This window comes from Rhinoderma darwinii (genome assembly GCF_050947455.1).
Source record: "Rhinoderma darwinii isolate aRhiDar2 chromosome 5 unlocalized genomic scaffold, aRhiDar2.hap1 SUPER_5_unloc_17, whole genome shotgun sequence".
NCBI classification, from domain to species: Eukaryota; Metazoa; Chordata; class Amphibia; order Anura; family Rhinodermatidae; genus Rhinoderma; species Rhinoderma darwinii.
In genome coordinates, this window is record NW_027461773.1 from 121,543 (window position 1) to 147,310 (window position 25,768).

At 47.9% G+C, this 25,768-nt stretch overlaps 17 non-coding genes across 17 annotated transcripts; all 17 read right to left on the reverse strand.

The window, feature by feature from the left end:
- Positions 1-1,091: 1,091 nt before the first annotated feature.
- Positions 1,092-1,282, reverse strand: LOC142686085 (U2 spliceosomal RNA). Its single transcript, XR_012855466.1, has one exon. It is a non-coding gene; the product is annotated as a U2 spliceosomal RNA (small nuclear RNA).
- Positions 1,283-2,557: 1,275 nt separating this feature from the next.
- LOC142686086 (U2 spliceosomal RNA) lies at positions 2,558-2,748 on the reverse strand. The gene has a single exon (XR_012855467.1). It is a non-coding gene; the product is annotated as a U2 spliceosomal RNA (small nuclear RNA).
- Positions 2,749-4,036: 1,288 nt separating this feature from the next.
- On the reverse strand, positions 4,037-4,227 carry LOC142686087 (U2 spliceosomal RNA). Its single transcript, XR_012855468.1, has one exon. It is a non-coding gene; the product is annotated as a U2 spliceosomal RNA (small nuclear RNA).
- Positions 4,228-5,527: 1,300 nt separating this feature from the next.
- Positions 5,528-5,718, reverse strand: LOC142686455 (U2 spliceosomal RNA). The gene has a single exon (XR_012855800.1). It is a non-coding gene; the product is annotated as a U2 spliceosomal RNA (small nuclear RNA).
- Positions 5,719-7,002: 1,284 nt separating this feature from the next.
- On the reverse strand, positions 7,003-7,193 carry LOC142686460 (U2 spliceosomal RNA). Its single transcript, XR_012855805.1, has one exon. It is a non-coding gene; the product is annotated as a U2 spliceosomal RNA (small nuclear RNA).
- Positions 7,194-8,465: 1,272 nt separating this feature from the next.
- On the reverse strand, positions 8,466-8,656 carry LOC142686456 (U2 spliceosomal RNA). The gene has a single exon (XR_012855801.1). It is a non-coding gene; the product is annotated as a U2 spliceosomal RNA (small nuclear RNA).
- Positions 8,657-9,952: 1,296 nt separating this feature from the next.
- LOC142686088 (U2 spliceosomal RNA) lies at positions 9,953-10,143 on the reverse strand. The gene has a single exon (XR_012855469.1). It is a non-coding gene; the product is annotated as a U2 spliceosomal RNA (small nuclear RNA).
- Positions 10,144-11,419: 1,276 nt separating this feature from the next.
- LOC142686091 (U2 spliceosomal RNA) lies at positions 11,420-11,610 on the reverse strand. Its single transcript, XR_012855471.1, has one exon. It is a non-coding gene; the product is annotated as a U2 spliceosomal RNA (small nuclear RNA).
- A 1,292-nt stretch (positions 11,611-12,902) lies between these two features.
- Positions 12,903-13,093, reverse strand: LOC142686092 (U2 spliceosomal RNA). The gene has a single exon (XR_012855472.1). It is a non-coding gene; the product is annotated as a U2 spliceosomal RNA (small nuclear RNA).
- A 1,268-nt stretch (positions 13,094-14,361) lies between these two features.
- LOC142686093 (U2 spliceosomal RNA) lies at positions 14,362-14,552 on the reverse strand. Its single transcript, XR_012855473.1, has one exon. It is a non-coding gene; the product is annotated as a U2 spliceosomal RNA (small nuclear RNA).
- Positions 14,553-15,832: 1,280 nt separating this feature from the next.
- LOC142686094 (U2 spliceosomal RNA) lies at positions 15,833-16,023 on the reverse strand. The gene has a single exon (XR_012855474.1). It is a non-coding gene; the product is annotated as a U2 spliceosomal RNA (small nuclear RNA).
- A 1,292-nt stretch (positions 16,024-17,315) lies between these two features.
- On the reverse strand, positions 17,316-17,506 carry LOC142686095 (U2 spliceosomal RNA). Its single transcript, XR_012855475.1, has one exon. It is a non-coding gene; the product is annotated as a U2 spliceosomal RNA (small nuclear RNA).
- A 1,292-nt stretch (positions 17,507-18,798) lies between these two features.
- Positions 18,799-18,989, reverse strand: LOC142686096 (U2 spliceosomal RNA). The gene has a single exon (XR_012855476.1). It is a non-coding gene; the product is annotated as a U2 spliceosomal RNA (small nuclear RNA).
- A 1,268-nt stretch (positions 18,990-20,257) lies between these two features.
- On the reverse strand, positions 20,258-20,448 carry LOC142686097 (U2 spliceosomal RNA). Its single transcript, XR_012855477.1, has one exon. It is a non-coding gene; the product is annotated as a U2 spliceosomal RNA (small nuclear RNA).
- Positions 20,449-21,740: 1,292 nt separating this feature from the next.
- LOC142686098 (U2 spliceosomal RNA) lies at positions 21,741-21,931 on the reverse strand. The gene has a single exon (XR_012855478.1). It is a non-coding gene; the product is annotated as a U2 spliceosomal RNA (small nuclear RNA).
- A 1,275-nt stretch (positions 21,932-23,206) lies between these two features.
- Positions 23,207-23,397, reverse strand: LOC142686099 (U2 spliceosomal RNA). Its single transcript, XR_012855479.1, has one exon. It is a non-coding gene; the product is annotated as a U2 spliceosomal RNA (small nuclear RNA).
- Positions 23,398-24,673: 1,276 nt separating this feature from the next.
- On the reverse strand, positions 24,674-24,864 carry LOC142686101 (U2 spliceosomal RNA). Its single transcript, XR_012855480.1, has one exon. It is a non-coding gene; the product is annotated as a U2 spliceosomal RNA (small nuclear RNA).
- Between the last annotated feature and the right edge of the window lie 904 nt (positions 24,865-25,768).

Sequence of the window (25,768 nt, forward strand, 5' to 3'; positions counted from 1 at the left end):
TAAAAACGCCTTCCTGGCAACGCCCAAATGCCCTGCTGCCATGCAGATAAACACTGGCAGCGGCAGCAAGTGCATGCCCACAGCCACCCCTTGTTCCTTCACACCTTGTATCAGCTGTAATCCAGTCCAGTCCAGTGCTGCCTGCTGAGCAGCACTGACCAACACTGCCTGGGCCCAGGCTTTTATCTCTGAGGCCCCATTATGATGTCAGAAAGCTGGCTCTGGAATCCTGAGGGCTCCACTATGACACGTGCAAAGTTCCGTCTGAACTTTATATAAGACGGTGAGGCTCAGTCAGTCACTCAGTGTTGCCTGAGAGGGCAACACTGCAACAGCCGGCCGCCAGGCTGTCTTTTTTTTGCACAGCTAGTTGCCTCCAGGAGGCCACAAGAGGGAAACAAGGGACTGCAAAATGGAAAATAGGCATCCACCAACTTTACAGACAACTTCTCCTTGCTCCTACAACCTCCATCCTTGCACAGTTTGTTATTCTTCTAGGTAACATAGTAACAAATCCAAATTGCTGCTCTCTTTGTAGGCAAGCAAGGCTTTGTTGCAACTGCAATTCTTACTTCTTCTTGAAATGTAGGGACGACAGTACATTCCATCACATCCATCTAGTGTACACAGGTAGGTCCATTGTGGCGGGCAGGCGAGCGGGCGGGCTGCTTTATTGGCTGTTTGCTGTTCCCCTACTCCACTCCACTATTTGACTGTTGTGCTGCATCAATCAATCAATCAATCAATCAATCAATCAATCAATCAATCAATCAATCAATCAATCAATCAATCAGTGGCTGGCTCAGGTGCAGCTCTTTAACTTACCTAAAAGGGAGGGCGGAGAGAAGACAAGGAAGGTGAATGAGGTGTTCCAATGTGAAATGCCGGAAACACAGAAACACAGACGACACACAACAAGAGGTGGCAATCTATTCATTAATTGCATTTAATCAATGAGCTCATTATCACTCATGCATTGTCCAACAGGTGTTGAAATAATGGGATTAAAAGGGGAGATCCCTTCAGAAAGACAGAAACAATAGCAAAGACAAAAAACACTTTTGGAATCTGCTTTTAGTCAACACATAAGGAAAGGGTGCACCGGTCCTGGAAATACTGCAATACCAGGTCAATGCGTGGAGTGGACAGAGCAAGCTCTATTTCCATCTCCCTGTTCTAAAAATCCATTTAATATATGGTCCCCAGATAGGGGACGTATCAGATATTAAACTGATAAGAACAGATACTACACTTGATCTTAGCCAAAAGGCCGAGAAGCGATAACCCGAACGGGCCGCGCGTTGCCCGAGCCTGCCCGATACTGCTGTTCAGCCCTTGCAGCGATTCAGCCTACTTCTAGGCAATTCCATGGGGCCCTGCAGGCTCACACACTCACAGCTACACGGGAGGTGAATAAAGGCCGGAGAGGAAGCCAGACAGGATTTGCTTCTTTTGCTTGCACCACAATGCAGTGCTGAAAGAGGAGGAATCTACATAAAAACGCCTTCCTGGCAACGCCCAAATGCCCTGCTGCCATGCAGATAAACACTGGCAGCGGCAGCAAGTGCATGCCCACAGCCACCCCTTGTTCCTTCACACCTTGTATCAGCTGTAATCCAGTCCAGTCCAGTGCTGCCTGCTGAGCAGCACTGACCAACACTGCCTGGGCCCAGGCTTTTATCTCTGAGGCCCCATTATGATGTCAGAAAGCTGGCTCTGGAATCCTGAGGGCTCCACTATGACACGTGCAAAGTTCCGTCTGAACTTTATATAAGACGGTGAGGCTCAGTCAGTCACTCAGTGTTGCCTGAGAGGGCAACACTGCAACAGCCGGCCGCCAGGCTGTCTTTTTTTTGCACAGCTAGTAGCCTCCAGGAGGCCACAAGAGGGAGACAAGGGACTGCAAAATGGAAAATAGGCATCCACCAACTTTACAGACAACTTCTCCTTGCTCCTACAACCTCCATCCTTGCACAGTTTGTTATTCTTCTAGGTAACATAGTAACAAATCCAAATTGCTGCTCTCTTTGTAGGCAAGCAAGGCTTTGTTGCAACTGCAATTCTTACTTCTTCTTGAAATGTAGGGACGACAGTACATTCCATCACATCCATCTAGTGTACACAGGTAGGTCCATTGTGGCGGGCAGGCGAGCGGGCGGGCTGCTTTATTGGCTGTTTGCTGTTCCCCTACTCCACTATTTGACTGTTGTGCTGCATCAATCAATCAATCAATCAATCAATCAATCAATCAATCAATCAGTGGCTGGCTCAGGTGCAGCTCTTTAACTTACCTAAAAGGGAGGGCGGAGAGAAGACAAGGAAGGTGAATGAGGTGTTCCAATGTGAAATGCCGGAAACACAGAAACACAGACGACACACAACAAGAGGTGGCAATCTATTCATTAATTGCATTTAATCAATGAGCTCATTATCACTCATGCATTGTCCAACAGGTGTTGAAATAATGGGATTAAAAGGGGAGATCCCTTCAGAAAGACAGAAACAATAGCAAAGACAAAAAACACTTTTGGAATCTGCTTTTAGTCAACACATAAGGAAAGGGTGCACCGGTCCTGGAAATACTGCAATACCAGGTCAATGCGTGGAGTGGACAGAGCAAGCTCTATTTCCATCTCCCTGTTCTAAAAATCCATTTAATATATGGTCCCCAGATAGGGGACGTATCAGATATTAAACTGATAAGAACAGATACTACACTTGATCTTAGCCAAAAGGCCGAGAAGCGATAACCCGAACGGGCCGTGCGTTGCCCGAGCCTGCCCGATACTGCTGTTCAGCCCTTGCAGCGATTCAGCCTACTTCTAGGCAATTCCATGGGGCCCTGCAGGCTCACACACTCACAGCTACACGGGAGGTGAATAAAGGCCGGAGAGGAAGCCAGACAGGATTTGCTTCTTTTGCTTGCACCACAATGCAGTGCTGAAAGAGGAGGAATCTACATAAAAACGCCTTCCTGGCAACGCCCAAATGCCCTGCTGCCATGCAGATAAACACTGGCAGCGGCAGCAAGTGCATGCCCACAGCCACCCCTTGTTCCTTCACACCTTGTATCAGCTGTAATCCAGTCCAGTCCAGTGCTGCCTGCTGAGCAGCACTGACCAACACTGCCTGGGCCCAGGCTTTTATCTCTGAGGCCCCATTATGATGTCAGAAAGCTGGCTCTGGAATCCTGAGGGCTCCACTATGACACGTGCAAAGTTCCGTCTGAACTTTATATAAGACGGTGAGGCTCAGTCAGTCACTCAGTGTTGCCTGAGAGGGCAACACTGCAACAGCCGGCCGCCAGGCTGTCTTTTTTTTGCACAGCTAGTTGCCTCCAGGAGGCCACAAGAGGGAGACAAGGGACTGCAAAATGGAAAATAGGCATCCACCAACTTTACAGACAACTTCTCCTTGCTCCTACAACCTCCATCCTTGCACAGTTTGTTATTCTTCTAGGTAACATAGTAACAAATCCAAATTGCTGCTCTCTTTGTAGGCAAGCAAGGCTTTGTTGCAACTGCAATTCTTACTTCTTCTTGAAATGTAGGGACGACAGTACATTCCATCACATCCATCTAGTGTACACAGGTAGGTCCATTGTGGCGGGCAGGCGAGCGGGCGGGCTGCTTTATTGGCTGTTTGCTGTTCCCCTACTCCACTCCACTATTTGACTGTTGTGCTGCATCAATCAATCAATCAATCAATCAATCAATCAATCAATCAATCAATCAATCAGTGGCTGGCTCAGGTGCAGCTCTTTAACTTACCTAAAAGGGAGGGCGGAGAGAAGACAAGGAAGGTGAATGAGGTGTTCCAATGTGAAATGCCGGAAACACAGAAACACAGACGACACACAACAAGAGGTGGCAATCTATTCATTAATTGCATTTAATCAATGAGCTCATTATCACTCATGCATTGTCCAACAGGTGTTGAAATAATGGGATTAAAAGGGGAGATCCCTTCAGAAAGACAGAAACAATAGCAAAGACAAAAAACACTTTTGGAATCTGCTTTTAGTCAACACATAAGGAAAGGGTGCACCGGTCCTGGAAATACTGCAATACCAGGTCAATGCGTGGAGTGGACAGAGCAAGCTCTATTTCCATCTCCCTGTTCTAAAAATCCATTTAATATATGGTCCCCAGATAGGGGACGTATCAGATATTAAACTGATAAGAACAGATACTACACTTGATCTTAGCCAAAAGGCCGAGAAGCGATAACCCGAACGGGCCGCGCGTTGCCCGAGCCTGCCCGATACTGCTGTTCAGCCCTTGCAGCGATTCAGCCTACTTCTAGGCAATTCCATGGGGCCCTGCAGGCTCACACACTCACAGCTACACGGGAGGTGAATAAAGGCCGGAGAGGAAGCCAGACAGGATTTGCTTCTTTTGCTTGCACCACAATGCAGTGCTGAAAGAGGAGGAATCTACATAAAAACGCCTTCCTGGCAACGCCCAAATGCCCTGCTGCCATGCAGATAAACACTGGCAGCGGCAGCAAGTGCATGCCCACAGCCACCCCTTGTTCCTTCACACCTTGTATCAGCTGTAATCCAGTCCAGTCCAGTGCTGCCTGCTGAGCAGCACTGACCAACACTGCCTGGGCCCAGGCTTTTATCTCTGAGGCCCCATTATGATGTCAGAAAGCTGGCTCTGGAATCCTGAGGGCTCCACTATGACACGTGCAAAGTTCCGTCTGAACTTTATATAAGACGGTGAGGCTCAGTCAGTCACTCAGTGTTGCCTGAGAGGGCAACACTGCAACAGCCGGCCGCCAGGCTGTCTTTTTTTTGCACAGCTAGTTGCCTCCAGGAGGCCACAAGAGGGAGACAAGGGACTGCAAAATGGAAAATAGGCATCCACCAACTTTACAGACAACTTCTCCTTGCTCCTACAACCTCCATCCTTGCACAGTTTGTTATTCTTCTAGGTAACATAGTAACAAATCCAAATTGCTGCTCTCTTTGTAGGCAAGCAAGGCTTTGTTGCAACTGCAATTCTTACTTCTTCTTGAAATGTAGGGACGACAGTACATTCCATCACATCCATCTAGTGTACACAGGTAGGTCCATTGTGGCGGGCAGGCGAGCGGGCGGGCTGCTTTATTGGCTGTTTGCTGTTCCCCTACTCCACTCCACTATTTGACTGTTGTGCTGCATCAATCAATCAATCAATCAATCAATCAATCAATCAATCAATCAATCAATCAATCAATCAATCAGTGGCTGGCTCAGGTGCAGCTCTTTAACTTACCTAAAAGGGAGGGCGGAGAGAAGACAAGGAAGGTGAATGAGGTGTTCCAATGTGAAATGCCGGAAACACAGAAACACAGACGACACACAACAAGAGGTGGCAATCTATTCATTAATTGCATTTAATCAATGAGCTCATTATCACTCATGCATTGTCCAACAGGTGTTGAAATAATGGGATTAAAAGGGGAGATCCCTTCAGAAAGACAGAAACAATAGCAAAGACAAAAAACACTTTTGGAATCTGCTTTTAGTCAACACATAAGGAAAGGGTGCACCGGTCCTGGAAATACTGCAATACCAGGTCAATGCGTGGAGTGGACAGAGCAAGCTCTATTTCCATCTCCCTGTTCTAAAAATCCATTTAATATATGGTCCCCAGATAGGGGACGTATCAGATATTAAACTGATAAGAACAGATACTACACTTGATCTTAGGCAAAAGGCCGAGAAGCGATAACCCGAACGGGCCGCGCGTTGCCCGAGCCTGCCCGATACTGCTGTTCAGCCCTTGCAGCGATTCAGCCTACTTCTAGGCAATTCCATGGGGCCCTGCAGGCTCACACACTCACAGCTACACGGGAGGTGAATAAAGGCCGGAGAGGAAGCCAGACAGGATTTGCTTCTTTTGCTTGCACCACAATGCAGTGCTGAAAGAGGAGGAATCTACATAAAAACGCCTTCCTGGCAACGCCCAAATGCCCTGCTGCCATGCAGATAAACACTGGCAGCGGCAGCAAGTGCATGCCCACAGCCACCCCTTGTTCCTTCACACCTTGTATCAGCTGTAATCCAGTCCAGTCCAGTGCTGCCTGCTGAGCAGCACTGACCAACACTGCCTGGGCCCAGGCTTTTATCTCTGAGGCCCCATTATGATGTCAGAAAGCTGGCTCTGGAATCCTGAGGGCTCCACTATGACACGTGCAAAGTTCCGTCTGAACTTTATATAAGACGGTGAGGCTCAGTCAGTCACTCAGTGTTGCCTGAGAGGGCAACACTGCAACAGCCGGCCGCCAGGCTGTCTTTTTTTTGCACAGCTAGTTGCCTCCAGGAGGCCACAAGAGGGAGACAAGGGACTGCAAAATGGAAAATAGGCATCCACCAACTTTACAGACAACTTCTCCTTGCTCCTACAACCTCCATCCTTGCACAGTTTGTTATTCTTCTAGGTAACATAGTAACAAATCCAAATTGCTGCTCTCTTTGTAGGCAAGCAAGGCTTTGTTGCAACTGCAATTCTTACTTCTTCTTGAAATGTAGGGACGACAGTACATTCCATCACATCCATCTAGTGTACACAGGTAGGTCCATTGTGGCGGGCAGGCAGGCGAGCGGGCGGGCTGCTTTATTGGCTGTTTGCTGTTCCCCTACTCCACTCCACTATTTGACTGTTGTGCTGCATCAATCAATCAATCAATCAATCAATCAATCAATCAATCAATCAGTGGCTGGCTCAGGTGCAGCTCTTTAACTTACCTAAAAGGGAGGGCGGAGAGAAGACAAGGAAGGTGAATGAGGTGTTCCAATGTGAAATGCCGGAAACACAGAAACACAGACGACACACAACAAGAGGTGGCAATCTATTCATTAATTGCATTTAATCAATGAGCTCATTATCACTCATGCATTGTCCAACAGGTGTTGAAATAATGGGATTAAAAGGGGAGATCCCTTCAGAAAGACAGAAACAATAGCAAAGACAAAAAACACTTTTGGAATCTGCTTTTAGTCAACACATAAGGAAAGGGTGCACCGGTCCTGGAAATACTGCAATACCAGGTCAATGCGTGGAGTGGACAGAGAAAGCTCTATTTCCATCTCCCTGTTCTAAAAATCCATTTAATATATGGTCCCCAGATAGGGGACGTATCAGATATTAAACTGATAATAACAGATACTACACTTGATCTTAGCCAAAAGGCCGAGAAGTGATAACCCGAACGGGCCGCGCGTTGCCCGAGCCTGCCCGATACTGCTGTTCAGCCCTTGCAGCGATTCATCCTACTTCTAGGCAATTCCATGGGGCCCTGCAGGCTCACACACTCACAGCTACACGGGAGGTGAATAAAGGCCGGAGAAGAAGCCAGACAGGATTTGCTTCTTTTGCTTGCACCACAATGCAGTGCTGAAAGAGGAGGAATCTACATAAAAACGCCTTCCTGGCAACGCCCAAATGCCCTGCTGCCATGCAGATAAACACTGGCAGCGGCAGCAAGTGCATGCCCACAGCCACCCCTTGTTCCTTCACACCTTGTATCAGCTGTAATCCAGTCCAGTCCAGTGCTGCCTGCTGAGCAGCACTGACCAACACTGCCTGGGCCCAGGCTTTTATCTCTGAGGCCCCATTATGATGTCAGAAAGCTGGCTCTGGAATCCTGAGGGCTCCACTATGACACGTGCAAAGTTCCGTCTGAACTTTATATAAGACGGTGAGGCTCAGTCAGTCACTCAGTGTTGCCTGAGAGGGCAACACTGCAACAGCCGGCCGCCAGGCTGTCTTTTTTTTGCACAGCTAGTTGCCTCCAGGAGGCCACAAGAGGGAGACAAGGGACTGCAAAATGGAAAATAGGCATCCACCAACTTTACAGACAACTTCTCCTTGCTCCTACAACCTCCATCCTTGCACAGTTTGTTATTCTTCTAGGTAACATAGTAACAAATCCAAATTGCTGCTCTCTTTGTAGGCAAGCAAGGCTTTGTTGCAACTGCAATTCTTACTTCTTCTTGAAATGTAGGGACGACAGTACATTCCATCACATCCATCTAGTGTACACAGGTAGGTCCATTGTGGCGGGCAGGCGAGCGGGCGGGCTGCTTTATTGGCTGTTTGCTGTTCCCCTACTCCACTCCACTATTTGACTGTTGTGCTGCATCAATCAATCAATCAATCAATCAATCAATCAATCAGTGGCTGGCTCAGGTGCAGCTCTTTAACTTACCTAAAAGGGAGGGCGGAGAGAAGACAAGGAAGGTGAATGAGGTGTTCCAATGTGAAATGCCGGAAACACAGAAACACAGACGACACACAACAAGAGGTGGCAATCTATTCATTAATTGCATTTAATCAATGAGCTCATTATCACTCATGCATTGTCCAACAGGTGTTGAAATAATGGGATTAAAAGGGGAGATCCCTTCAGAAAGACAGAAACAATAGCAAAGACAAAAAACACTTTTGGAATCTGCTTTTAGTCAACACATAAGGAAAGGGTGCACCGGTCCTGGAAATACTGCAATACCAGGTCAATGCGTGGAGTGGACAGAGCAAGCTCTATTTCCATCTCCCTGTTCTAAAAATCCATTTAATATATGGTCCCCAGATAGGGGACGTATCAGATATTAAACTGATAAGAACAGATACTACACTTGATCTTAGGCAAAAGGCCGAGAAGCGATAACCCGAACGGGCCGCGCGTTGCCCGAGCCTGCCCGATACTGCTGTTCAGCCCTTGCAGCGATTCAGCCTACTTCTAGGCAATTCCATGGGGCCCTGCAGGCTCACACACTCACAGCTACACGGGAGGTGAATAAAGGCCGGAGAGGAAGCCAGACAGGATTTGCTTATTTTGCTTGCACCACAATGCAGTGCTGAAAGAGGAGGAATCTACATAAAAACGCCTTCCTGGCAACGCCCAAATGCCCTGCTGCCATGCAGATAAACACTGGCAGCGGCAGCAAGTGCATGCCCACAGCCACCCCTTGTTCCTTCACACCTTGTATCAGCTGTAATCCAGTCCAGTCCAGTGCTGCCTGCTGAGCAGCACTGACCAACACTGCCTGGGCCCAGGCTTTTATCTCTGAGGCCCCATTATGATGTCAGAAAGCTGGCTCTGGAATCCTGAGGGCTCCACTATGACACGTGCAAAGTTCCGTCTGAACTTTATATAAGACGGTGAGGCTCAGTCAGTCACTCAGTGTTGCCTGAGAGGGCAACACTGCAACAGCCGGCCGCCAGGCTGTCTTTTTTTTGCACAGCTAGTTGCCTCCAGGAGGCCACAAGAGGGAGACAAGGGACTGCAAAATGGAAAATAGGCATCCACCAACTTTACAGACAACTTCTCCTTGCTCCTACAACCTCCATCCTTGCACAGTTTGTTATTCTTCTAGGTAACATAGTAACAAATCCAAATTGCTGCTCTCTTTGTAGGCAAGCAAGGCTTTGTTGCAACTGCAATTCTTACTTCTTCTTGAAATGTAGGGACGACAGTACATTCCATCACATCCATCTAGTGTACACAGGTAGGTCCATTGTGGCGGGCAGGCGAGCGGGCGGGCTGCTTTATTGGCTGTTTGCTGTTCCCCTACTCCACTCCACTATTTGACTGTTGTGCTGCATCAATCAATCAATCAATCAATCAATCAATCAATCAATCAATCAATCAATCAATCAATCAGTGGCTGGCTCAGGTGCAGCTCTTTAACTTACCTAAAAGGGAGGGCGGAGAGAAGACAAGGAAGGTGAATGAGGTGTTCCAATGTGAAATGCCGGAAACACAGAAACACAGACGACACACAACAAGAGGTGGCAATCTATTCATTAATTGCATTTAATCAATGAGCTCATTATCACTCATGCATTGTCCAACAGGTGTTGAAATAATGGGATTAAAAGGGGAGATCCCTTCAGAAAGACAGAAACAATAGCAAAGACAAAAAACACTTTTGGAATCTGCTTTTAGTCAACACATAAGGAAAGGGTGCACCGGTCCTGGAAATACTGCAATACCAGGTCAATGCGTGGAGTGGACAGAGCAAGCTCTATTTCCATCTCCCTGTTCTAAAAATCCATTTAATATATGGTCCCCAGATAGGGGACGTATCAGATATTAAACTGATAAGAACAGATACTACACTTGATCTTAGCCAAAAGGCCGAGAAGCGATAACCCGAACGGGCCGCGCGTTGCCCGAGCCTGCCCGATACTGCTGTTCAGCCCTTGCAGCGATTCAGCCTACTTCTAGGCAATTCCATGGGGCCCTGCAGGCTCACACACTCACAGCTACACGGGAGGTGAATAAAGGCCGGAGAGGAAGCCAGACAGGATTTGCTTCTTTTGCTTGCACCACAATGCAGTGCTGAAAGAGGAGGAATCTACATAAAAACGCCTTCCTGGCAACGCCCAAATGCCCTGCTGCCATGCAGATAAACACTGGCAGCGGCAGCAAGTGCATGCCCACAGCCACCCCTTGTTCCTTCACACCTTGTATCAGCTGTAATCCAGTCCAGTCCAGTGCTGCCTGCTGAGCAGCACTGACCAACACTGCCTGGGCCCAGGCTTTTATCTCTGAGGCCCCATTATGATGTCAGAAATCTGGCTCTGGAATCCTGAGGGCTCCACTATGACACGTGCAAAGTTCCGTCTGAACTTTATATAAGACGGTGAGGCTCAGTCAGTCACTCAGTGTTGCCTGAGAGGGCAACACTGCAACAGCCGGCCGCCAGGCTGTCTTTTTTTTGCACAGCTAGTTGCCTCCAGGAGGCCACAAGAGGGAGACAAGGGACTGCAAAATGGAAAATAGGCATCCACCAACTTTACAGACAACTTCTCCTTGCTCCTACAACCTCCATCCTTGCACAGTTTGTTATTCTTCTAGGTAACATAGTAACAAATCCAAATTGCTGCTCTCTTTGTAGGCAAGCAAGGCTTTGTTGCAACTGCAATTCTTACTTCTTCTTGAAATGTAGGGACGACAGTACATTCCATCACATCCATCTAGTGTACACAGGTAGGTCCATTGTGGCGGGCAGGCGAGCGGGCGGGCTGCTTTATTGGCTGTTTGCTGTTCCCCTACTCCACTCCACTATTTGACTGTTGTGCTGCATCAATCAATCAATCAATCAATCAATCAATCAATCAATCAGTGGCTGGCTCAGGTGCAGCTCTTTAACTTACCTAAAAGGGAGGGCGGAGAGAAGACAAGGAAGGTGAATGAGGTGTTCCAATGTGAAATGCCGGAAACACAGAAACACAGACGACACACAACAAGAGGTGGCAATCTATTCATTAATTGCATTTAATCAATGAGCTCATTATCACTCATGCATTGTCCAACAGGTGTTGAAATAATGGGATTAAAAGGGGAGATCCCTTCAGAAAGACAGAAACAATAGCAAAGACAAAAAACACTTTTGGAATCTGCTTTTAGTCAACACATAAGGAAAGGGTGCACCGGTCCTGGAAATACTGCAATACCAGGTCAATGCGTGGAGTGGACAGAGCAAGCTCTATTTCCATCTCCCTGTTCTAAAAATCCATTTAATATATGGTCCCCAGATAGGGGACGTATCAGATATTAAACTGATAAGAACAGATACTACACTTGATCTTAGCCAAAAGGCCGAGAAGCGATAACCCGAACGGGCCGCGCGTTGCCCGAGCCTGCCCTATACTGCTGTTCAGCCCTTGCAGCGATTCAGCCTACTTCTAGGCAATTCCATGGGGCCCTGCAGGCTCACACACTCACAGCTACACGGGAGGTGAATAAAGGCCGGAGAGGAAGCCAGACAGGATTTGCTTCTTTTGCTTGCACCACAATGCAGTGCTGAAAGAGGAGGAATCTACATAAAAACGCCTTCCTGGCAACGCCCAAATGCCCTGCTGCCATGCAGATAAACACTGGCAGCGGCAGCAAGTGCATGCCCACAGCCACCCCTTGTTCCTTCACACCTTGTATCAGCTGTAATCCAGTCCAGTCCAGTGCTGCCTGCTGAGCAGCACTGACCAACACTGCCTGGGCCCAGGCTTTTATCTCTGAGGCCCCATTATGATGTCAGAAAGCTGGCTCTGGAATCCTGAGGGCTCCACTATGACACGTGCAAAGTTCCGTCTGAACTTTATATAAGACGGTGAGGCTCAGTCAGTCACTCAGTGTTGCCTGAGAGGGCAACACTGCAACAGCCGGCCGCCAGGCTGTCTTTTTTTTGCACAGCTAGTTGCCTCCAGGAGGCCACAAGAGGGAGACAAGGGACTGCAAAATGGAAAATAGGCATCCACCAACTTTACAGACAACTTCTCCTTGCTCCTACAACCTCCATCCTTGCACAGTTTGTTATTCTTCTAGGTAACATAGTAACAAATCCAAATTGCTGCTCTCTTTGTAGGCAAGCAAGGCTTTGTTGCAACTGCAATTCTTACTTCTTCTTGAAATGTAGGGACGACAGTACATTCCATCACATCCATCTAGTGTACACAGGTAGGTCCATTGTGGCGGGCAGGCGAGCGGGCGGGCTGCTTTATTGGCTGTTTGCTGTTCCCCTACTCCACTCCACTATTTGACTGTTGTGCTGCATCAATCAATCAATCAATCAATCAATCAATCAATCAATCAATCAATCAATCAATCAGTGGCTGGCTCAGGTGCAGCTCTTTAACTTACCTAAAAGGGAGGGCGGAGAGAAGACAAGGAAGGTGAATGAGGTGTTCCAATGTGAAATGCCGGAAACACAGAAACACAGACGACACACAACAAGAGGTGGCAATCTATTCATTAATTGCATTTAATCAATGAGCTCATTATCACTCATGCATTGTCCAACAGGTGTTGAAATAATGGGATTAAAAGGGGAGATCCCTTCAGAAAGACAGAAACAATAGCAAAGACAAAAAACACTTTTGGAATCTGCTTTTAGTCAACACATAAGGAAAGGGTGCACCGGTCCTGGAAATACTGCAATACCAGGTCAATGCGTGGAGTGGACAGAGCAAGCTCTATTTCCATCTCCCTGTTCTAAAAATCCATTTAATATATGGTCCCCAGATAGGGGACGTATCAGATATTAAACTGATAAGAACAGATACTACACTTGATCTTAGCCAAAAGGCCGAGAAGCGATAACCCGAACGGGCCGCGCGTTGCCCGAGCCTGCCCGATACTGCTGTTCAGCCCTTGCAGCGATTCAGCCTACTTCTAGGCAATTCCATGGGGCCCTGCAGGCTCACACACTCACAGCTACACGGGAGGTGAATAAAGGCCGGAGAGGAAGCCAGACAGGATTTGCTTCTTTTGCTTGCACCACAATGCAGTGCTGAAAGAGGAGGAATCTACATAAAAACGCCTTCCTGGCAACGCCCAAATGCCCTGCTGCCATGCAGATAAACACTGGCAGCGGCAGCAAGTGCATGCCCACAGCCACCCCTTGTTCCTTCACACCTTGTATCAGCTGTAATCCAGTCCAGTCCAGTGCTGCCTGCTGAGCAGCACTGACCAACACTGCCTGGGCCCAGGCTTTTATCTCTGAGGCCCCATTATGATGTCAGAAAGCTGGCTCTGGAATCCTGAGGGCTCCACTATGACACGTGCAAAGTTCCGTCTGAACTTTATATAAGACGGTGAGGCTCAGTCAGTCACTCAGTGTTGCCTGAGAGGGCAACACTGCAACAGCCGGCCGCCAGGCTGTCTTTTTTTTGCACAGCTAGTTGCCTCCAGGAGGCCACAAGAGGGAGACAAGGGACTGCAAAATGGAAAATAGGCATCCACCAACTTTACAGACAACTTCTCCTTGCTCCTACAACCTCCATCCTTGCACAGTTTGTTATTCTTCTAGGTAACATAGTAACAAATCCAAATTGCTGCTCTCTTTGTAGGCAAGCAAGGCTTTGTTGCAACTGCAATTCTTACTTCTTCTTGAAATGTAGGGACGACAGTACATTCCATCACATCCATCTAGTGTACACAGGTAGGTCCATTGTGGCGGGCAGGCGAGCGGGCGGGCTGCTTTATTGGCTGTTTGCTGTTCCCCTACTCCACTCCACTATTTGACTGTTGTGCTGCATCAATCAATCAATCAATCAATCAATCAATCAGTGGCTGGCTCAGGTGCAGCTCTTTAACTTACCTAAAAGGGAGGGCGGAGAGAAGACAAGGAAGGTGAATGAGGTGTTCCAATGTGAAATGCCGGAAACACAGAAACACAGACGACACACAACAAGAGGTGGCAATCTATTCATTAATTGCATTTAATCAATGAGCTCATTATCACTCATGCATTGTCCAACAGGTGTTGAAATAATGGGATTAAAAGGGGAGATCCCTTCAGAAAGACAGAAACAATAGCAAAGACAAAAAACACTTTTGGAATCTGCTTTTAGTCAACACATAAGGAAAGGGTGCACCGGTCCTGGAAATACTGCAATACCAGGTCAATGCGTGGAGTGGACAGAGCAAGCTCTATTTCCATCTCCCTGTTCTAAAAATCCATTTAATATATGGTCCCCAGATAGGGGACGTATCAGATATTAAACTGATAAGAACAGATACTACACTTGATCTTAGCCAAAAGGCCGAGAAGCGATAACCCGAACGGGCCGCGCGTTGCCCGAGCCTGCCCGATACTGCTGTTCAGCCCTTGCAGCGATTCAGCCTACTTCTAGGCAATTCCATGGGGCCCTGCAGGCTCACACACTCACAGCTACACGGGAGGTGAATAAAGGCCGTAGAGGAAGCCAGACAGGATTTGCTTCTTTTGCTTGCACCACAATGCAGTGCTGAAAGAGGAGGAATCTACATAAAAACGCCTTCCTGGCAACGCCCAAATGCCCTGCTGCCATGCAGATAAACACTGGCAGCGGCAGCAAGTGCATGCCCACAGCCACCCCTTGTTCCTTCACACCTTGTATCAGCTGTAATCCAGTCCAGTCCAGTGCTGCCTGCTGAGCAGCACTGACCAACACTGCCTGGGCCCAGGCTTTTATCTCTGAGGCCCCATTATGATGTCAGAAAGCTGGCTCTGGAATCCTGAGGGCTCCACTATGACACGTGCAAAGTTCCGTCTGAACTTTATATAAGACGGTGAGGCTCAGTCAGTCACTCAGTGTTGCCTGAGAGGGCAACACTGCAACAGCCGGCCGCCAGGCTGTCTTTTTTTTGCACAGCTAGTTGCCTCCAGGAGGCCACAAGAGGGAGACAAGGGACTGCAAAATGGAAAATAGGCATCCACCAACTTTACAGACAACTTCTCCTTGCTCCTACAACCTCCATCCTTGCACAGTTTGTTATTCTTCTAGGTAACATAGTAACAAATCCAAATTGCTGCTCTCTTTGTAGGCAAGCAAGGCTTTGTTGCAACTGCAATTCTTACTTCTTCTTGAAATGTAGGGACGACAGTACATTCCATCACATCCATCTAGTGTACACAGGTAGGTCCATTGTGGCGGGCAGGCGAGCGGGCGGGCTGCTTTATTGGCTGTTTGCTGTTCCCCTACTCCACTCCACTATTTGACTGTTGTGCTGCATCAATCAATCAATCAATCAATCAATCAATCAATCAATCAATCAGTGGCTGGCTCAGGTGCAGCTCTTTAACTTACCTAAAAGGGAGGGCGGAGAGAAGACAAGGAAGGTGAATGAGGTGTTCCAATGTGAAATGCCGGAAACACAGAAACAAAGACGACACACAACAAGAGGTGGCAATCTATTCATTAATTGCATTTAATCAATGAGCTCATTATCACTCATGCATTGTCCAACAGGTGTTGAAATAATGGGATTAAAAGGGGAGATCCCTTCAGAAAGACAGAAACAATAGCAAAGACAAAAAACACTTTTGGAATCTGCTTTTAGTCAACACATAAGGAAAGGGTGCACCGGTCCTGGAAATACTGCAATACCAGGTCAATGCGTGGAGTGGACAGAGCAAGCTCTATTTCCATCTCCCTGTTCTAAAAATCCATTTAATATATGGTCCCCAGATAGGGGACGTATCAGATATTAAACTGATAAGAACAGATACTACACTTGATCTTAGCCAAAAGGCCGAGAAGCGATAACCCGAACGGGCCGCGCGTTGCCCGAGCCTGCCCGATACTGCTGTTCAGCCCTTGCAGCGATTCAGCCTACTTCTAGGCAATTCCATGGGGCCCTGCAGGCTCACACACTCACAGCTACACGGGAGGTGAATAAAGGCCGGAGAGGAAGCCAGACAGGATTTGCTTCTTTTGCTTGCACCACAATGCAGTGCTGAAAGAGGAGGAATCTACATAAAAACGCCTTCCTGGCAACGCCCAAATGCCCTGCTGCCATGCAGATAAACACTGGCAGCGGCAGCAAGTGCATGCCCACAGCCACCCCTTGTTCCTTCACACCTTGTATCAGCTGTAATCCAGTCCAGTCCAGTGCTGCCTGCTGAGCAGCACTGACCAACACTGCCTGGGCCCAGGCTTTTATCTCTGAGGCCCCATTATGATGTCAGAAAGCTGGCTCTGGAATCCTGAGGGCTCCACTATGACACGTGCAAAGTTCCGTCTGAACTTTATATAAGACGGTGAGGCTCAGTCAGTCACTCAGTGTTGCCTGAGAGGGCAACACTGCAACAGCCGGCCGCCAGGCTGTCTTTTTTTTGCACAGCTAGTTGCCTCCAGGAGGCCACAAGAGGGAGACAAGGGACTGCAAAATGGAAAATAGGCATCCACCAACTTTACAGACAACTTCTCCTTGCTCCTACAACCTCCATCCTTGCACAGTTTGTTATTCTTCTAGGTAACATAGTAACAAATCCAAATTGCTGCTCTCTTTGTAGGCAAGCAAGGCTTTGTTGCAACTGCAATTCTTACTTCTTCTTGAAATGTAGGGACGACAGTACATTCCATCACATCCATCTAGTGTACACAGGTAGGTCCATTGTGGCGGGCAGGCGAGCGGGCGGGCTGCTTTATTGGCTGTTTGCTGTTCCCCTACTCCACTCCACTATTTGACTGTTGTGCTGCATCAATCAATCAATCAATCAATCAATCAATCAATCAATCAATCAATCAATCAATCAGTGGCTGGCTCAGGTGCAGCTCTTTAACTTACCTAAAAGGGAGGGCGGAGAGAAGACAAGGAAGGTGAATGAGGTGTTCCAATGTGAAATGCCGGAAACACAGAAACACAGACGACACACAACAAGAGGTGGCAATCTATTCATTAATTGCATTTAATCAATGAGCTCATTATCACTCATGCATTGTCCAACAGGTGTTGAAATAATGGGATTAAAAGGGGAGATCCCTTCAGAAAGACAGAAACAATAGCAAAGACAAAAAACACTTTTGGAATCTGCTTTTAGTCAACACATAAGGAAAGGGTGCACCGGTCCTGGAAATACTGCAATACCAGGTCAATGCGTGGAGTGGACAGAGCAAGCTCTATTTCCATCTCCCTGTTCTAAAAATCCATTTAATATATGGTCCCCAGATAGGGGACGTATCAGATATTAAACTGATAAGAACAGATACTACACTTGATCTTAGCCAAAAGGCCGAGAAGCGATAACCCGAACGGGCCGCGCGTTGCCCGAGCCTGCCCGATACTGCTGTTCAGCCCTTGCAGCGATTCAGCCTACTTCTAGGCAATTCCATGGGGCCCTGCAGGCTCACACACTCACAGCTACACGGGAGGTGAATAAAGGCCGGAGAGGAAGCCAGACAGGATTTGCTTCTTTTGCTTGCACCACAATGCAGTGCTGAAAGAGGAGGAATCTACATAAAAACGCCTTCCTGGCAACGCCCAAATGCCCTGCTGCCATGCAGATAAACACTGGCAGCGGCAGCAAGTGCATGCCCACAGCCACCCCTTGTTCCTTCACACCTTGTATCAGCTGTAATCCAGTCCAGTCCAGTGCTGCCTGCTGAGCAGCACTGACCAACACTGCCTGGGCCCAGGCTTTTATCTCTGAGGCCCCATTATGATGTCAGAAAGCTGGCTCTGGAATCCTGAGGGCTCCACTATGACACGTGCAAAGTTCCGTCTGAACTTTATATAAGACGGTGAGGCTCAGTCAGTCACTCAGTGTTGCCTGAGAGGGCAACACTGCAACAGCCGGCCGCCAGGCTGTCTTTTTTTTGCACAGCTAGTAGCCTCCAGGAGGCCACAAGAGGGAGACAAGGGACTGCAAAATGGAAAATAGGCATCCACCAACTTTACAGACAACTTCTCCTTGCTCCTACAACCTCCATCCTTGCACAGTTTGTTATTCTTCTAGGTAACATAGTAACAAATCCAAATTGCTGCTCTCTTTGTAGGCAAGCAAGGCTTTGTTGCAACTGCAATTCTTACTTCTTCTTGAAATGTAGGGACGACAGTACATTCCATCACATCCATCTAGTGTACACAGGTAGGTCCATTGTGGCGGGCAGGCGAGCGGGCGGGCTGCTTTATTGGCTGTTTGCTGTTCCCCTACTCCACTCCACTATTTGACTGTTGTGCTGCATCAATCAATCAATCAATCAATCAATCAATCAATCAATCAATCAATCAATCAATCAGTGGCTGGCTCAGGTGCAGCTCTTTAACTTACCTAAAAGGGAGGGCGGAGAGAAGACAAGGAAGGTGAATGAGGTGTTCCAATGTGAAATGCCGGAAACACAGAAACACAGACGACACACAACAAGAGGTGGCAATCTATTCATTAATTGCATTTAATCAATGAGCTCATTATCACTCATGCATTGTCCAACAGGTGTTGAAATAATGGGATTAAAAGGGGAGATCCCTTCAGAAAGACAGAAACAATAGCAAAGACAAAAAACACTTTTGGAATCTGCTTTTAGTCAACACATAAGGAAAGGGTGCACCGGTCCTGGAAATACTGCAATACCAGGTCAATGCGTGGAGTGGACAGAGCAAGCTCTATTTCCATCTCCCTGTTCTAAAAATCCATTTAATATATGGTCCCCAGATAGGGGACGTATCAGATATTAAACTGATAAGAACAGATACTACACTTGATCTTAGCCAAAAGGCCGAGAAGCGATAACCCGAACGGGCCGCGCGTTGCCCGAGCCTGCCCGATACTGCTGTTCAGCCCTTGCAGCGATTCAGCCTACTTCTAGGCAATTCCATGGGGCCCTGCAGGCTCACACACTCACAGCTACACGGGAGGTGAATAAAGGCCGGAGAGGAAGCCAGACAGGATTTGCTTCTTTTGCTTGCACCACAATGCAGTGCTGAAAGAGGAGGAATCTACATAAAAACGCCTTCCTGGCAACGCCCAAATGCCCTGCTGCCATGCAGATAAACACTGGCAGCGGCAGCAAGTGCATGCCCACAGCCACCCCTTGTTCCTTCACACCTTGTATCAGCTGTAATCCAGTCCAGTCCAGTGCTGCCTGCTGAGCAGCACTGACCAACACTGCCTGGGCCCAGGCTTTTATCTCTGAGGCCCCATTATGATGTCAGAAAGCTGGCTCTGGAATCCTGAGGGCTCCACTATGACACGTGCAAAGTTCCGTCTGAACTTTATATAAGACGGTGAGGCTCAGTCAGTCACTCAGTGTTGCCTGAGAGGGCAACACTGCAACAGCCGGCCGCCAGGCTGTCTTTTTTTTGCACAGCTAGTTGCCTCCAGGAGGCCACAAGAGGGAGACAAGGGACTGCAAAATGGAAAATAGGCATCCACCAACTTTACAGACAACTTCTCCTTGCTCCTACAACCTCCATCCTTGCACAGTTTGTTATTCTTCTAGGTAACATAGTAACAAATCCAAATTGCTGCTCTCTTTGTAGGCAAGCAAGGCTTTGTTGCAACTGCAATTCTTACTTCTTCTTGAAATGTAGGGACGACAGTACATTCCATCACATCCATCTAGTGTACACAGGTAGGTCCATTGTGGCGGGCAGGCGAGCGGGCGGGCTGCTTTATTGGCTGTTTGCTGTTCCCCTACTCCACTCCACTATTTGACTGTTGTGCTGCATCAATCAATCAATCAATCAATCAATCAATCAGTGGCTGGCTCAGGTGCAGCTCTTTAACTTACCTAAAAGGGAGGGCGGAGAGAAGACAAGGAAGGTGAATGAGGTGTTCCAATGTGAAATGCCGGAAACACAGAAACACAGACGACACACAACAAGAGGTGGCAATCTATTCATTAATTGCATTTAATCAATGAGCTCATTATCACTCATGCATTGTCCAACAGGTGTTGAAATAATGGGATTAAAAGGGGAGATCCCTTCAGAAAGACAGAAACAATAGCAAAGACAAAAAACACTTTTGGAATCTGCTTTTAGTCAACACATAAGGAAAGGGTGCACCGGTCCTGGAAATACTGCAATACCAGGTCAATGCGTGGAGTGGACAGAGCAAGCTCTATTTCCATCTCCCTGTTCTAAAAATCCATTTAATATATGGTCCCCAGATAGGGGACGTATCAGATATTAAACTGATAAGAACAGATACTACACTTGATCTTAGCCAAAAGGCCGAGAAGCGATAACCCGAACGGGCCGCGCGTTGCCCGAGCCTGCCCGATACTGCTGTTCAGCCCTTGCAGCGATTCAGCCTACTTCTAGGCAATTCCATGGGGCCCTGCAGGCTCACACACTCACAGCTACACGGGAGGTGAATAAAGGCCGGAGAGGAAGCCAGACAGGATTTGCTTCTTTTGCTTGCACCACAATGCAGTGCTGAAAGAGGAGGAATCTACATAAAAACGCCTTCCTGGCAACGCCCAAATGCCCTGCTGCCATGCAGATAAACACTGGCAGCGGCAGCAAGTGCATGCCCACAGCCACCCCTTGTTCCTTCACACCTTGTATCAGCTGTAATCCAGTCCAGTCCAGTGCTGCCTGCTGAGCAGCACTGACCAACACTGCCTGGGCCCAGGCTTTTATCTCTGAGGCCCCATTATGATGTCAGAAAGCTGGCTCTGGAATCCTGAGGGCTCCACTATGACACGTGCAAAGTTCCGTCTGAACTTTATATAAGACGGTGAGGCTCAGTCAGTCACTCAGTGTTGCCTGAGAGGGCAACACTGCAACAGCCGGCCGCCAGGCTGTCTTTTTTTTGCACAGCTAGTTGCCTCCAGGAGGCCACAAGAGGGAGACAAGGGACTGCAAAATGGAAAATAGGCATCCACCAACTTTACAGACAACTTCTCCTTGCTCCTACAACCTCCATCCTTGCACAGTTTGTTATTCTTCTAGGTAACATAGTAACAAATCCAAATTGCTGCTCTCTTTGTAGGCAAGCAAGGCTTTGTTGCAACTGCAATTCTTACTTCTTCTTGAAATGTAGGGACGACAGTACATTCCATCACATCCATCTAGTGTACACAGGTAGGTCCATTGTGGCGGGCAGGCGAGCGGGCGGGCTGCTTTATTGGCTGTTTGCTGTTCCCCTACTCCACTCCACTATTTGACTGTTGTGCTGCATCAATCAATCAATCAATCAATCAATCAATCAATCAATCAATCAATCAATCAATCAGTGGCTGGCTCAGGTGCAGCTCTTTAACTTACCTAAAAGGGAGGGCGGAGAGAAGACAAGGAAGGTGAATGAGGTGTTCCAATGTGAAATGCCGGAAACACAGAAACACAGACGACACACAACAAGAGGTGGCAATCTATTCATTAATTGCATTTAATCAATGAGCTCATTATCACTCATGCATTGTCCAACAGGTGTTGAAATAATGGGATTAAAAGGGGAGATCCCTTCAGAAAGACAGAAACAATAGCAAAGACAAAAAACACTTTTGGAATCTGCTTTTAGTCAACACATAAGGAAAGGGTGCACCGGTCCTGGAAATACTGCAATACCAGGTCAATGCGTGGAGTGGACAGAGCAAGCTCTATTTCCATCTCCCTGTTCTAAAAATCCATTTAATATATGGTCCCCAGATAGGGGACGTATCAGATATTAAACTGATAAGAACAGATACTACACTTGATCTTAGCCAAAAGGCCGAGAAGCGATAACCCGAACGGGCCGCGCGTTGCCCGAGCCTGCCCGATACTGCTGTTCAGCCCTTGCAGCGATTCAGCCTACTTCTAGGCAATTCCATGGGGCCCTGCAGGCTCACACACTCACAGCTACACGGGAGGTGAATAAAGGCCGGAGAGGAAGCCAGACAGGATTTGCTTCTTTTGCTTGCACCACAATGCAGTGCTGAAAGAGGAGGAATCTACATAAAAACGCCTTCCTGGCAACGCCCAAATGCCCTGCTGCCATGCAGATAAACACTGGCAGCGGCAGCAAGTGCATGCCCACAGCCACCCCTTGTTCCTTCACACCTTGTATCAGCTGTAATCCAGTCCAGTCCAGTGCTGCCTGCTGAGCAGCACTGACCAACACTGCCTGGGCCCAGGCTTTTATCTCTGAGGCCCCATTATGATGTCAGAAAGCTGGCTCTGGAATCCTGAGGGCTCCACTATGACACGTGCAAAGTTCCGTCTGAACTTTATATAAGACGGTGAGGCTCAGTCAGTCACTCAGTGTTGCCTGAGAGGGCAACACTGCAACAGCCGGCCGCCAGGCTGTCTTTTTTTTGCACAGCTAGTAGCCTCCAGGAGGCCACAAGAGGGAGACAAGGGACTGCAAAATGGAAAATAGGCATCCACCAACTTTACAGACAACTTCTCCTTGCTCCTACAACCTCCATCCTTGCACAGTTTGTTATTCTTCTAGGTAACATAGTAACAAATCCAAATTGCTGCTCTCTTTGTAGGCAAGCAAGGCTTTGTTGCAACTGCAATTCTTACTTCTTCTTGAAATGTAGGGACGACAGTACATTCCATCACATCCATCTAGTGTACACAGGTAGGTCCATTGTGGCGGGCAGGCGAGCGGGCGGGCTGCTTTATTGGCTGTTTGCTGTTCCCCTACTCCACTATTTGACTGTTGTGCTGCATCAATCAATCAATCAATCAATCAATCAATCAATCAATCAATCAGTGGCTGGCTCAGGTGCAGCTCTTTAACTTACCTAAAAGGGAGGGCGGAGAGAAGACAAGGAAGGTGAATGAGGTGTTCCAATGTGAAATGCCGGAAACACAGAAACACAGACGACACACAACAAGAGGTGGCAATCTATTCATTAATTGCATTTAATCAATGAGCTCATTATCACTCATGCATTGTCCAACAGGTGTTGAAATAATGGGATTAAAAGGGGAGATCCCTTCAGAAAGACAGAAACAATAGCAAAGACAAAAAACACTTTTGGAATCTGCTTTTAGTCAACACATAAGGAAAGGGTGCACCGGTCCTGGAAATACTGCAATACCAGGTCAATGCGTGGAGTGGACAGAGCAAGCTCTATTTCCATCTCCCTGTTCTAAAAATCCATTTAATATATGGTCCCCAGATAGGGGACGTATCAGATATTAAACTGATAAGAACAGATACTACACTTGATCTTAGCCAAAAGGCCGAGAAGCGATAACCCGAACGGGCCGCGCGTTGCCCGAGCCTGCCCGATACTGCTGTTCAGCCCTTGCAGCGATTCAGCCTACTTCTAGGCAATTCCATGGGGCCCTGCAGGCTCACACACTCACAGCTACACGGGAGGTGAATAAAGGCCGGAGAGGAAGCCAGACAGGATTTGCTTCTTTTGCTTGCACCACAATGCAGTGCTGAAAGAGGAGGAATCTACATAAAAACGCCTTCCTGGCAACGCCCAAATGCCCTGCTGCCATGCAGATAAACACTGGCAGCGGCAGCAAGTGCATGCCCACAGCCACCCCTTGTTCCTTCACACCTTGTATCAGCTGTAATCCAGTCCAGTCCAGTGCTGCCTGCTGAGCAGCACTGACCAACACTGCCTGGGCCCAGGCTTTTATCTCTGAGGCCCCATTATGATGTCAGAAAGCTGGCTCTGGAATCCTGAGGGCTCCACTATGACACGTGCAAAGTTCCGTCTGAACTTTATATAAGACGGTGAGGCTCAGTCAGTCACTCAGTGTTGCCTGAGAGGGCAACACTGCAACAGCCGGCCGCCAGGCTGTCTTTTTTTTGCACAGCTAGTTGCCTCCAGGAGGCCACAAGAGGGAGACAAGGGACTGCAAAATGGAAAATAGGCATCCACCAACTTTACAGACAACTTCTCCTTGCTCCTACAACCTCCATCCTTGCACAGTTTGTTATTCTTCTAGGTAACATAGTAACAAATCCAAATTGCTGCTCTCTTTGTAGGCAAGCAAGGCTTTGTTGCAACTGCAATTCTTACTTCTTCTTGAAATGTAGGGACGACAGTACATTCCATCACATCCATCTAGTGTACACAGGTAGGTCCATTGTGGCGGGCAGGCGAGCGGGCGGGCTGCTTTATTGGCTGTTTGCTGTTCCCCTACTCCACTCCACTATTTGACTGTTGTGCGGCATCAATCAATCAATCAATCAATCAATCAATCAATCAATCAGTGGCTGGCTCAGGTGCAGCTCTTTAACTTACCTAAAAGGGAGGGCGGAGAGAAGACAAGGAAGGTGAATGAGGTGTTCCAATGTGAAATGCCGGAAACACAGAAACACAGACGACACACAACAAGAGGTGGCAATCTATTCATTAATTGCATTTAATCAATGAGCTCATTATCACTCATGCATTGTCCAACAGGTGTTGAAATAATGGGATTAAAAGGGGAGATCCCTTCAGAAAGACAGAAACAATAGCAAAGACAAAAAACACTTTTGGAATCTGCTTTTAGTCAACACATAAGGAAAGGGTGCACCGGTCCTGGAAATACTGCAATACCAGGTCAATGCGTGGAGTGGACAGAGCAAGCTCTATTTCCATCTCCCTGTTCTAAAAATCCATTTAATATATGGTCCCCAGATAGGGGACGTATCAGATATTAAACTGATAAGAACAGATACTACACTTGATCTTAGCCAAAAGGCCGAGAAGCGATAACCCGAACGGGCCGCGCGTTGCCCGAGCCTGCCCGATACTGCTGTTCAGCCCTTGCAGCGATTCAGCCTACTTCTAGGCAATTCCATGGGGCCCTGCAGGCTCACACACTCACAGCTACACGGGAGGTGAATAAAGGCCGGAGAGGAAGCCAGACAGGATTTGCTTCTTTTGCTTGCACCACAATGCAGTGCTGAAAGAGGAGGAATCTACATAAAAACGCCTTCCTGGCAACGCCCAAATGCCCTGCTGCCATGCAGATAAACACTGGCAGCGGCAGCAAGTGCATGCCCACAGCCACCCCTTGTTCCTTCACACCTTGTATCAGCTGTAATCCAGTCCAGTCCAGTGCTGCCTGCTGAGCAGCACTGACCAACACTGCCTGGGCCCAGGCTTTTATCTCTGAGGCCCCATTATGATGTCAGAAAGCTGGCTCTGGAATCCTGAGGGCTCCACTATGACACGTGCAAAGTTCCGTCTGAACTTTATATAAGACGGTGAGGCTCAGTCAGTCACTCAGTGTTGCCTGAGAGGGCAACACTGCAACAGCCGGCCGCCAGGCTGTCTTTTTTTTGCACAGCTAGTTGCCTCCAGGAGGCCACAAGAGGGAGACAAGGGACTGCAAAATGGAAAATAGGCATCCACCAACTTTACAGACAACTTCTCCTTGCTCCTACAACCTCCATCCTTGCACAGTTTGTTATTCTTCTAGGTAACATAGTAACAAATCCAAATTGCTGCTCTCTTTGTAGGCAAGCAAGGCTTTGTTGCAACTGCAATTCTTACTTCTTCTTGAAATGTAGGGACGACAGTACATTCCATCACATCCATCTAATGTACACAGGTAGGTCCATTGTGGCGGGCAGGCGAGCGGGCGGGCTGCTTTATTGGCTGTTTGCTGTTCC